The 13,191-nt window shown below is 45.3% G+C and overlaps 1 long non-coding RNA gene across 1 annotated transcript in view; it reads left to right on the top strand.

The window, feature by feature from the left end:
• LOC307181132 overlaps positions 1-13,191 on the top strand; it is a 226,395-nt gene that overhangs the window by 31,942 nt on the left and 181,262 nt on the right. The gene's annotated exons all lie outside the window — the stretch shown is intronic.

Below are 13,191 nucleotides of genomic sequence, written 5' to 3' on the forward strand. Positions count from 1 at the left end.
GCCTTATGTCTCATCCTGCTGTGGGTCTAGATGTGTTCAATCCATGTTGCATCACCGTCCCTGAGGAAAAGTTGTAAGAGGTTTTCTCTGTCTCTCTGTCGTTTATTTTTTTCAATTTATTACTATATTGGTTACAGCTGATTTTCAAAGCTCTGTTTCTTGCTGCTGTACATCCACTTGATTCACGTACAGAGAGACATCAATAAATTCTTTTTCAGATTCTTACCAGTCGTATATATTCTTTTCCGGTGACTTGAGTGTGCTGAGTGCAGTTCTTTTAGCTACCGTGTAGGCCTTGTTGATTATCAGTTTGGTATTTGGAATGGTATCTTTGCTAATTTCAACCTCCTGGATGATGCCTCACCCCTCCCCACCTTTCCCGTTTAGCAGCCTTATGCGTGTTTTCTACATATTTGACTATGTTTTTGTTTTGTAATTTATTTCATGTGTAGCCATTTTGGATTCCACCTTTAAGTGATATCTTATGATATGTGTCTTTTTCTTTTTGAATTCTGTCACTTAGAATGATCATACGTAACTCCTCCGGAGTTGTTACAACTGGCCATATTTCACTGATTTCCAGGCTGAATAATATTCCACTCTACCTAAGTACCACATCTCTATCCATTTTTTCCCTCCAGAGACATTTAAGTTGTATCCTAGTCGAGGATCTTTTAAACAGAGAGGGGGTAAACATTGGGGTGCCTGTGTCCTCTCGATTTTTGTTTTTCCCAAGATATACGCCCATGAGTGCAAGTGCCCTATGCTCTGTAGCTCATTTTGTAGATGCTTTAGTAAACACAATACACTTCTCCAGAATGGCCGTTGGCAATATACATTTCCACTATAAGTCTCACAGGGCTCCCTCTTCTCGTTGCCCTGTCCTGCATTTCTGTTGTTTACGCTTTATGAGGATGGCTCTTCTGACTGATGCGAAGTGATATCTTTTGTGGTATTGACTTCCAGTGCCCACCTGTTTGGTTGGCTAAAAAAGTGTATGCCCTTTTCTTGAATATATACAGAAAAGAACGCATACACCCTTTTTGGCCAACTGCAATGTTGGCAATGTTCAGCTCCTTTTCTTGTGCTTAATGGCGAGTCCTTTCTACCTCCTCAAATCCCTTTCCTGCCATTCTCCCTTGCTTACAAGTCCTTTTCTCTGACTTTCCTCAAGACATTTTTCAGTGATGGATATTTTCAACTCTGCAGTTTTGTGAATTTTACTGCCCCTGAGTTCCATTGTTCAACTCGTGTTTATGGGAACTGGCCACAAAGCAGCGGGATTTCCTCAAGCCCTATACTGTTTCCATGGGCAACCCTAGCCTTTGGTCAATTCGTCTTCCTGATTGGAAATTAGAGTGACATGTGCCTGTCTGAACACCTAGGACTTGTCTCTCATTGTTCCTCATCCTTCCGCTTCATCCTCTGGACAAATTCCAAACTGTACGCAACAGGATGTTGACAGTGCTGACATCTCCAAGTGGGGAGACTGTTAGTAAAGACGCTGGAGGGGTGAACCCGAGCACCAGGAGATGAGGAGATGAGATGCCTTTTCCAAACTCTTCCCGATCAGACGGTATACCATCCTCTGGGTGTGACAGACATGTTTTAGCAGTAGGAAGAGTCCCATTCATGTAAGGAGAACACCAGGGCTTTTTCAAAATCAGTGTCTCCCCGAAACCCAAACTGGGGAAGTTTTTAAGCTACGGCTACACATATGTTCATTAAGGGCCTTGGGAAGTAGGCAGAGTCCAAACTTTAGATGATTGAAGTCTTCAGGGTCAGAAGCACTCACCACCAGCTTCCCTTAGGCTACACTTTAACTGTCATTGATAGATGATGTCAATAAAAATATCTATTCTTTTTCAGATTATTTCCCCTTATAGGTTATTGCAAAATGTTGAGTGTAGTTCCCTGTGCTATACAGTAGTTCCTTGTTGATGATCTATTTTATACATAGCAGTGTGTATGTGTTCATTCCAAACTGTTAATTTATCCCTCCTCCCACCTTTCCCCTTTGGTAATAATAAATTATAAGATTTTATACTTCTCAGAAATGGGGGAGCTGAAAGAGAGGTATCATTTTCAATGGAAAAGCATTTAAAACAAGATTGAAGGTTTAACCAAGATTATTAGATGTACATCCTTGGAAAGAAATCACTTCGTTTCTCTAATATTGACCTGACAAATAAGACAAACCTTTTCACTGAACTTGCTTATAAAAAGTGATGGAAATATCAAATGGAAGTGTTAAAAACATCTTATTTTACCCGAGCCTTATACACTGTTCTATGTTAACTACAGTTTGGCTCACACATCTGTTCATTGAGGTTACAATAGTCTCAATTTCTGTTACTGATCCTCCAGAGTGGACCCCAACAAGTGTCCCCCTGCCCAGTGTCATTGGGGCCAACAGATCGAGACTGAGTTTGGTTCACAAGCAAAGGAAACTTTATATTTTGATCAGAGAATGGAGAGGTGAGAGCATGCACTACCCCGTGGGCTGTGGGCTGGGCTGCTGTGTAGAGATCCTGTCAGAGTCAGTGGGAGGGAGGGAGGCGGCGGAGCTCTCGAGGGCCGGGTTGGCTGTAGCTCAGGCTCTATATCGTGGAGTCTGCACTGGGCCCCAGGAGCTGAGGTGTCGACCCAGCCATTCTGCACTAGGAAATCTGGTCTGAAGTGCCGGGTGTGGAACCTCTGCATGCGGGACCCTAGGAGCACGTGAAATTAGACAAAGCACAAAGGATAAAAAAGGTTAGACTTGACTTTATTGCCCAGATTCTACTTTCATCTCCCAGGGATTTTTAATGGGCTTTGCTGGGGACAAACCCCTCCTCTGCCTTTTGTCCCGTTCCTCATTCTTGGAGTGCTGAGGGTGCAGACCCTTCTTCTGTAACTGCTGAGTGCTGAGTTGGGAGCCCTCATACCCTGGGGCGAGGGTCAGAGCTTCTCCCCAGCAGCCTCCCGGTGACGTTGATTGTCCCCAGGACCCCTGCCTCCCTGCTCGTCCACCTGAGCACCAGCATTGGAAGTGTTATAGATTCTAATGACCTTTAAGGGTCCAGGAAAGAGATGTGCAGAGACGCTGTGGGGGCCGGTTTCACCCCGCCCCACATTTGTTCGGCCACCTTAGGCTGACCGTCTCTGCCAGCCTAGATGCTCTGACCAGTAGTCTGCGCTTTCTTCAATTAGGCCCCTGAATTAACGTACAAACAGCACCAGGTGTCAGAGCCCTGCCCGCTCAACTCCCAGACAGTCCAGGGTCAGTGGTGACCAAGGACCATGATGGCTACTGAGTCAACAGCCTTTTGAAGTAAACAGGAGTCCAGCCGGTCTTATTGGCCACCATCATCACGGTGTCTGTAGGCTTTTCTATGGTGACAGTGTGGTATACTGTTCCCCTGCCAAGATTATTAGCTCCCCTCTGGGTGCAGTAAGTCCTGCAAGCAGTAGTCTACTCTTTTGGGACACACTCTTGTTGTTTTATGAGAGAAACTCCAGGTCAAGTGATGTTCACACGAGTCGTCATGGTGCCCTGTTGCCCCCGGTTATCTCTCTGGATGTTGGAGTTGGAGGGCCTCCTCACTCGAGGTCGGTGTGCCCACGGAGCGAACCCTGCAACTTCAGGGCATGGTTGGTGGTTAGGATCACCACGTGGGGTCCTTTTCCCTTAGGAGGGAGGTGGCCTTTTGGGCTGCTGATTTCCAGGTTTTTAGATACCGCCAGTATCTTGGCCAGATGTGGCAGTGGGCCAAGCCCCTTAGTGACCGTAGTTTATCCTACCTGGATGGCATTCTTGCATTGTTCCATTTCAAGTGGTCCCAGTTTTTGCACTAATTCTCCAATGGCGATTCACCTTTCACCGGGAATGTAAAGGTCAAAGGGTTTAGCTAAATTAGGGAGTTCCAGGGCAAGGGTCTGAATTGACTGCTCTTTCCATTCTTGAAAGGCCACTTCTGGATTCTATTCAAAAGGATCATCATCTTTTCCTTTCAGTGTTTCATATAGAGGCCCAGCTAGTAGACTGTAGTTAGGGATCCAGAAGCAGCAAACCCTGGCCTCCCCAGGAACCCCTAAGCTGTCTTCTAGTTTTAGAAAGGGGTAAGGCTGAAAATGGTTTCTTCCCTTTCCTGGGATGGGCTTCTCTGACCTTCTGTGAGAATGAAGCCCAGGCAGGTCACCGCAGTGTGTGATATTTGAGCTTTTTCTTGGACAACTTCTATCCTTTATTGGCTTGGTAGTTCAGAGACCTCCTTAGTAGGGCTGGCGATCAGAATGTCGTCTGCATATTGAAGGAGCGTTTCCTTTTCCAGAGGTAGAACTTTTAGGTCTTTAGCTAAGTTTTCCCCAAAGATGGTGTGGGAATTTTTGCACCCTTGGGGCCAGACGGCCCGGAAGTATTGTTTTAGTTGTATGTTGAGTCCTGCTACTCACAAGCCAAAATTTCTTGTGACTCTGGGACTAATGGAATACAAAAGAAGGCATCATTGAAGACTAATACAGAATACCATGTCCTGGTGGTTGGTAGAATGACCAGCAGGGTGTAGGAATTAGGAGCAACTGGAGGTATATCCTCGGTGGCTTCACTGACTGTCCTGACATCCTTTACCAGGTCCCCAGCAGCCCATGGGGCTCTCGTGGTCAGACCAATCCCAGAATATGGAGCTCACCTGGGCAGGTACCCCACCCCCACCCCAGCCCACGGGGCTCTCGTGGTCAGGCCCCTCCCAGGATACAGAGCTACCCTTGCAGGTACCGTGGCAGGGCTGGGCACACAGGAACCGTGCACATAGCCCTCATTGCAGAGCACCCCCAGCTCACCTGTCGCTCAGAGCTGACACAGAGCACCTCAGAGCAGGACTTGAACTAACAAACAGCAGCTGCGACAGGTCTGTGACCCTGGGCATCACTCCGTGAGGCCTCCCTCCACCTGGTCTTCCAGAGACTTCCACTGCACCCGGGGCACCAGGCCTCTGTCTCCAACCACCACCCACCCCTCCTCTCCCTGACTCCTGGGTTCCTCTCATTAGGAGAGGGTTTTCTTGAAGTTGTCTCCCACTCATGGGCCAGATAAAATGATTAGAAAACAAGCCAAAGCTGCAGCCCCTTGTCTATCCTGACTCTCAGGAGCCCACACCTGTTCCTTGGACCTGGCCGGTTCAGCAAGTTCCATTTTCTGCAACTGTGAGCCCCTGAGGGGTGATGATTGGCTGACCTGGGCAGCCTTACCGTGCCGGCCAGCCCTCCCCAGGTGTGCCTGGGTTGAGATCAATATAAATACCACTCCAGGCAGCAAGAGCCCCTGCAGCCGTGCCTGACGCCATTTTCTCTGCCCTGTCAGCAGTCTCGGGGCTGGGCTGGTGGGAGGGAGTGAGAGGCCACGGCTTTGTGGGTGGCCCAGTGTGAGTGGGGCTCTGCTGGACTTTCTGCAGCAGTTGCCAGGCTGCCACCTGCTAAAGAAGAGGATGTGTCACCCATACCTGCTGCTGGAATTTCTCCCTGGGCAGAGGTGAGGAAGGAAAAAAGCAGTGGGGGCAGGGACAGGACGGGTATCTCAGGCAGGGAAGTGGAAATCTTCCAGAAGAGCACCCAGGGCCAGGACCATCCTGGCTGGCCTGCAGGCACCAAGTCGGCCGGCATGCTGTCACTCGTGTGGCTCTATGGCCCTTCCTCTAGGCTTTCAAGTCCTTGTATATATTCAGGTGTTTTACCTGGGACGGGTGGGAATAGTTCAGCAGCAACTGGCCTGGGGCTCAGCTCACGTTTACTCACAGATGCCTCGGCACGGTGCCCCAGCTTTGCAATGAGGACGCTTGTTGCGTGGGGGCTGCTGGCTGAATGGGAGACGATTCCCCACCACTGACCAACTTCAGAATTGTTTACAACTGGAGCAAGTGCCCTGATACGGTTTTCCTCTGTGTAACTGGTGGGTTCTGTGTTTTTTTCTCTTTTTCGTTTTTGGTTCAAGGTAGATTTTATTCCTCTTTTTTGTATTTACAGATATAAGCATGGAAATAATTTATTCATATAAATACATGTATGTGCAGGGAATAATTGTTTTTTCTGTTTTATTTTTTAAATTTTATTTCTTTTTAATTTTGAATTTTATTTTATATTTTTATACAGCAGGTTCTTATTGGTTATCTATTTTATACATATAAATGTATACATACCAATCCCAGTCTCTCAACTCCTCCCACCACCACCCCCCCAACAGCTTTCCCCCCTTGTTGTCCATACGTTTGTTGTCTACATCTGTTGCTCTATTTATGCCTTGCAAAATGGTTAATCTGTACAGTTTTTCTAGGTTCCACATATATGCATGAATACACAAGATTTGTTTTTCTCTTTCTGACTTACTTCACTCTGTATGACAGTCTCTAGATCCATCGACGTCTCTACAAATGACCCAATTTCATTCCTTTTCATGGCTTAGTAATATTCCATTTTATATATGTACCACGGCTTTATGCATTCGTCTGTCTGTGGGCATTTAGGTTGCTTCCATTACCTCGATATTGTAAATAGTGATGCAATGAACATTGCGGTGAATGACTCTTTTTGATTTATGGTTTTGTCTGGGTATATGTCCAGTACTGGGATTGCTGTATCATATGGTAATTCTATTGTTAGCTTCTTAAGAAATTCCATATTGTTCTCCATAATGACTGTATCAATTTATATTCCCAACAATAGGGGAAGAGGGTTCCTTTTCTCCACACCCTTTCCAGCATTTTTTGTTTGTAGATTTTCTATGATGCCTATTCTACCAGGTGTGAGGTGATACCTCATTGTTGAATCCATTTCGTTGAGCAAGGGGTGGGTCTTGTCTATTACATATTTGGCTTATGGAACGGTATCTGTGCTAATTTCAAACTCTGCTTTTATGCAGCACCCCAACTCACCTTCCCACTTAAGCAGGCATAAGTTGGTTTTCTAAACTTGAGACCCTGTTCTGTTTTGTAATTCAGTTCATGTGTAGCCAAGTTCACATTCCGTGTATTAGTGATACCTTATGATGTTTCTTTTTCTGTGTGACTTATTTCACTTAGAATCATCGTGCCTCAATCCACTCATTATGCTGGTACGGGCCTGCTGACATAGATTTCATTGCTGAGTGGTATTCTGTTGTACATAAGTACCGCAACTTCTTTATCCATTATTTGCTCTCTGGGATATTTAACTTGCGCCGTAGAAGAGATTCCTGTAAAAAGAGCCGTCCCAAAGTTTGGGGTGGCTGTGTCTTTTTGATTTTAATTTCCCTAAGCTATAGGACCATAAGTGGAAGTGCCCTAGGCTCTGTTGCTTTGTTTTTTAGATGTTTCAGGAAACACCATACACTTCTCCCGAGTGTCTGTTGGCAATTTACATCCCGCCCATCAGCATAACAAGGCTCCCAGTTCTCCATGGCCTGTCCTGCCTTTCCGGATTTTACACTTTTTTCAGATGGCCCTTTTGACCGGGGGGAAGTGAGACTTCATTGTAGTGCAGATTTCCTTTGTAAGTTTGCTTGGTTGGCCAAAAAGGGCGTATGCGTTTTTTCCTGAAAATATTCAGGAAAATATTCAGGAAAAAACGCATACGCCCTTCTTGGCCAAGTGCATCATTGTGGACGTTCTGCCACTTTTCCTATGCTTTCAATTCAATTCCAGTCTACCTCCTGAAATCGGTTTCCTGCAATTCTGCCCCGCTTTCAAGTCCTCTTGGCAGCCTTACTTCAGTATATTTTTGGATGATAGCTGTCATTTATAACTCTGCAGGTTTGTGAATTACAGTGCCCCTGAGCTCCTTTCTTCAACTCGCTTTCTTGTGACCTGCCCGCAACACCGCAGGATGGCTTCAGGCCCTAATCTGGTTCCGGGACGGCACACTGAGCCTTTGGTTATTTCCTCTTCCTGGTGGGAAATGAGAGTTAAATTTGCCCGTCCACACACCTCCAGCTAGTCTCTCATTGGTTCTCGCTATTCCTGTTCATCTTCCGCAGAAATTGCAAACTGGCCCAAACAGGAGGTTAAAGGGACTCACTCTCCAAGTCGGGAGAGTGTTAGTAAAGCGTCTGGAATGTTGCACCCGAGTACCAGGGGAGGAAAACTGAGACATATTTGAACACGTCTCCCATTCACCCGGTTGATCATACTCTGGGTTCCACATGCATGTTTTAGCTGAAGGAAGAATACCTTAAACCTGGAGGGTTGAGACCCGTGGAATGGGTACCATGCAATATGACTTCAGAGGGTCTTCATTTGCTCACCAAACCTCTCCAATCCTATCACTGCTGCGTTTATGCCCCTGTACACACGCTTGATTCTCTTTTGGAGACATAGCAATCCATAGGTTTTAAGATACTTACTAGTCAGGTACATTCTTAGGCATTTAATATGGGGTGTTGAGTCCATTTCGTTGAGCAAGGAGTAGCTCTTGTCTATTCCATATTTGGCTTAAGGAACTTTATCTGTGCTCATTTCAAACTCTGGTTTTATGCAGCACCCCAACTCACCTTTACCCTTAAGCAAGCATACGTTGGTTTTCTAAATTTGAGACCCTGTTCTTTTCTGTAATTCAGTTCCTGTGTAGCCAAGTTTACATTCCGTGTATTACTGATATCTTATGATGTTTCTTTTTCTGTGTGACTTATTTCAGTTAGAATCATCATACCTGAATAAACTCATTGTGCTGCTAAGGGCCTGATGACATAGATTTCATTGCTGAGTGATATTGCTTTGTAAGTAAATACCACAACTTCTTTATCCATTTTTCACTTTCTGCGATGTTGAACTTGTACGGTAAACGAGGTTCTTGGAAACAGAGGCGTCCCAAACTTTGGGGTGGCTGTGTCTTTTTGATTTTAATTTCCCTAAGCTATAGGACCATAAGTGGAAGTGCCCTAGGCTCTGTTGCTTTGTTTTTTAGATGTTTCAGGAAACACCATACACTTCTCCCGAGTGTCTGTTGGCAATTTACATCCCGCCCATCAGCATAACAAGGCTCCCAGTTCTCCATGGCCTGTCCTGCCTTTCTGGATTTTACACTTTTTTCAGATGGCCCTTTTGACCGGGGGGAAGTGAGACTTCATTGTAGTGCAGATTTCCTTTGCAAGCTTGCTTGGTTGGCCAAAAAGGGCGTATGCGTTTTTTCCTGAAAATATTCAGGAAAAAACGCATACGCCCTTTTTGGCCAAGTGCATCATTGTGGACGTTCTGCCACTTTTCCTATGCTTTCAATGCAATTCCAGTCTACCTCCTGAAATCGGTTTCCTGCAATTCTGCCCCGCTTTCAAGTCCTCTTGGCAGCCTTACTTCAGTATATTTTTGGACGATAGCTGTCATTTATAACTCTGCAGGTTTGTGAATTACGGTGCCCCTGAACTCCTTTCTTCAACTCGCTTTCTTGTGACCTGGCCGCAACACCGCAGGATGGCTTCAGGCCCTAATCTGGTTCTGGCACGGCACGCTGAGCCTTTGGTTATTTCCTCTTCCTGGTGGGAAATGAGAGTTAAATTTGCCCATCCAGACACTTCCAGCTAGTATCTCATTGGTTCTCGCTATTCCTGTTCATCTTCCGCAGAAATTGCAAACTGGGCCAAACAGGAGGTTAAAGGCGCTGACCCTCCAAGTGGGGAGAGTGTTAGTAAAGCGTCTGGAATGTTGCACCCGAGTTCCAGGGGAGGAAAACTGAGACATATTTGAACACGTCTCCCATTCTCACGGTTGATCATACTCTGGGTTCCACATGCATGTTTTAGCTGAAGGAAGAATACCTTAAACCTGGAGAGTTGAGACCCGTGTAATGGGTACCATGCAGTATGACTTCAAAGGGTCTTCATTTGCTCACCGAACCTCTCCAATCCTATCACTGCTGCGTTTATGCCCCTGTACACACGCTTGATTCTCTTTTGGAGACATAGCAATCCATAGGTTTTAAGATATTTACTAGTCAGGTACATTCTTAGGCGTTTAATATGCGGTGTTGAGTCCATTTCGTTGAGCAAGGAGTAGCTCTTGTCTACTCCATATTTGGCTTAAGGAACTTTATCTGTGCTCATTTCAATCTCTGGTTTTATGCAGCACCCCAACTCACCTTTCCCCTTAAGCAAGCATAAGTTGGTTTTCTAAATTTGAGACCCTGTTCTGTTTTGGAATTCAGTTCCTGTGTAGCCAAGTTTACATTCCGTGTATTACTGATATCTTATGATGTTTCTTTTTCTTTGTGACTTATTTCAGTTAGAATCATCATACCTGAATCCACTCATTGTGCTGCTAAGGGCCTGATGACATAGATTTCATTGCTGAGTGATATTGCTTTGTAAGTAAATACCACAACTTCTTTATCCATTTTTCACTTTTTGCGATGTTGAACTTGTACTGTAAATGAGGTTCTTGTAAACAGAGGCGTCCCAAACTTTGGGGTGGCTGTGTCTTTTTGATTTTAATTTCCCTAAGCTATAGGACCATAAGTGGAAGTGCCCTAGGCTCTGTTGCTTTGTTTTTTAGATGTTTCAGGAAACACCATACACTTCTCCCGAGTGTCTGTTGGCAATTTACATCCCGCCCATCAGCATAACAAGGCTCCCATTTCTCCATGGCCTGTCCTGCCTTTCTGGATTTTACACTTTTTTCAGATGGCCCTTTTGACCGGGGGGAAGTGAGACTTCATTGTAGTGCAGATTTCCTTTGCAAGCTTGCTTGGTTGGCCAAAAAGGGCATATGCGTTTTTTCCTGAAAATATTCAGGAAAAAACGCATACGCCCTTTTTGGCCAAGTGCATCATTGTGGACGTTCTGCCACTTTTCCTATGCTTTCAATGCAATTCCAGTCTACCTCCTGAAATCGGTTTCCTGCAATTCTGCCCCGCTTTCAAGTCCTCTTGGCAGCCTTACTTCAGTATATTTTTGGACGATAGCTGTCATTTATAACTCTGCAGGTTTGTGAATTACAGTGCCCCTGAGCTCCTTTCTTCAACTCGCTTTCTTGTGACCTGGCCGCAACACCGCAGGATGGCTTCAGGCCCTAATCTGGTTCCGGCACGGCACGCTGAGCCTTTGGTTATTTCCTCTTCCTGGTGGGAAATGAGAGTTAAATTTGCCCGTCCAGACACCTCCAGCTAGTCTCTCATTGGTTCTCCATATTCCTGTTCATCTTCCGCAGAAATTGCAAACTGGGCCAAACAGGAGGTTAAAGGGACTGACTCTCCAAGTCGGGAGAGTGTTAGTAAAGCGTCTGGAATGTTGCACCCGAGTACCAGGGTACGAAAACTGAGACATATTTGAACACGTCTCCCGTTCACACTGTTGATCATACTCTGGGTTCCACATGCATGTTTTAGCTGAAGGAAGAATACCTTAAACCTGGAGAGTTGAGACCCGTGTAATGGGTACCATGCAATATGACTTCAAAGGGTCTTCATTTGCTCACCGAACCTCTCCAATCCTATCACTGCTGCGTTTATGCCCCTGTACACCCGCTTGATTCTCTTTTGGAGACATAGCAATCCATAGGTTTTAAGATACTTACTAGTCAGGTACATTCTTAGGCGTTTAATATGGGGTGTTGAGTCCATTTCGTTGAGCAAGGAGTAGCTCTTGTCTATTCCATATTTGGCTTAAGGAACTTTATCTGTGCTCATTTTGATCTCTGGTTTTATGCAGCACCCCAACTCACCTTTCCCCTTAAGCAAACATAAGTTGGTTTTCTAAATTTGAGACCCTGTTCTGTTCTGTAATTCAGTTCCTGTGTAGCCAAGTTTACATTCCGTGTATTACTGATATCTTATGATGTTTCTTTTTCTGTGTGACTTATTTCAGTTAGAATCATCGTACCTGAATCCACTCATTGTGCTGCTACGGGCCTGATGACATAGATTTCATTGCTGAGTGATACTGCATTGTACGTAAGTTCCACAAGTTCTTTATCCATTTTTCACTTTCTGCGCTGTTGAACTTGTACTGTAAACGAGGTTCTTGTAAACAGAGGCGTCCCAAACTTTGGGGTGGCTGTGTCTTTTTGATTTTAATTTCCCTAAGCTATAGGACCATAAGTGGAAGTGCCCTAGGCTCTGTTGCTTTGTTTTTTAGATGTTTCAGGAAACACCATACACTTCTCCCGAGTGTCTGTTGGCAATTTACATCCCACCCATCAGCATAACAAGGATCCCAGTTCTCCATGGCCTGTCCTGCCTTTCTGGATTTTACACTTTTTTCAGATGGCCCTTTTGACCGGTGGGAAGTGAGACTTCATTGTAGTGCAGATTTCCTTTGCAAGTTTGCTTGGTTGGCCAAAAAGGGCGTATGCGTTTTTTCCTGAATATATTCAGGAAAAAACGCATACGCCCTTTTTGGCCAAGTGCATCATTGTGGACGTTCTGCCTCTTTTCCTATGCTTTCAATGCAATTCCAGTCTACCTCCTGAAATCGGTTTCCTGCAATTCTGCCCCGCTTTCAAGTCCTCTTGGCAGCCTTACTTCAGTCTATTTTTGGACGATAGCTGTCATTTATAACTCTGCAGGTTTGTGAATTACAGTGTCCCTGAGCTCCTTTCTTCAACTCGCTTTCTTTTGACCTGGCCACAACACCGCAGGATGGCTTCAGGCCCTAATCTGGTTCCGGCACGGCACACTGAGCACTTGGTTATTTCCTGTTCCTGGTGGGAAATGAGAGTTAAATTTGCCCGTCCAGACACCTCCAGCTAGTCTCTCATTGGTTCTCTCTATTCCTGTTCATCTTCCGCAGAAATTGCAAACTGGGCCAAACAGGAGGTTAAAGCTGCTGACTCTCCAAGTGGGGAGAGTGTTAGTAAAGCGTCTGGAATGTTGCACCCGAGTACCAGGGTACGAAAACTGAGACATATTTGAACACGTCTCCCGATCACATGGTTGATCATACTCTCGGTTCCACATGCATGTTTTAGCTGAAGGAAGAATACCTTAAACCTGGGTAGTTGAAACCCGTGGAATGGGTACCATGCAATATGACTTCAGAGGGTCTTCATTTGCTCACCGAACCTCTCCAATCCTATCACTGCAGTGTTTATGCCCCTGTACACACGCTTGATTCTCTTTTGGAGACATAGCAATCCATAGGTTTTAAGATACTTACTACTCAGGTACATTCTTAGGCGTTTAATATGGGGTGTTGAGTCCATTTCGTTGAGCAAGGAGTAGCTCTTGTCTATTCCATATTTGGCTTAAGGAACTTTA

This window comes from Stenella coeruleoalba, assembly GCF_951394435.1.
Source record: "Stenella coeruleoalba genome assembly, contig: scaffold_143, whole genome shotgun sequence".
Classification (NCBI taxonomy): Eukaryota; Metazoa; Chordata; class Mammalia; order Artiodactyla; family Delphinidae; genus Stenella; species Stenella coeruleoalba.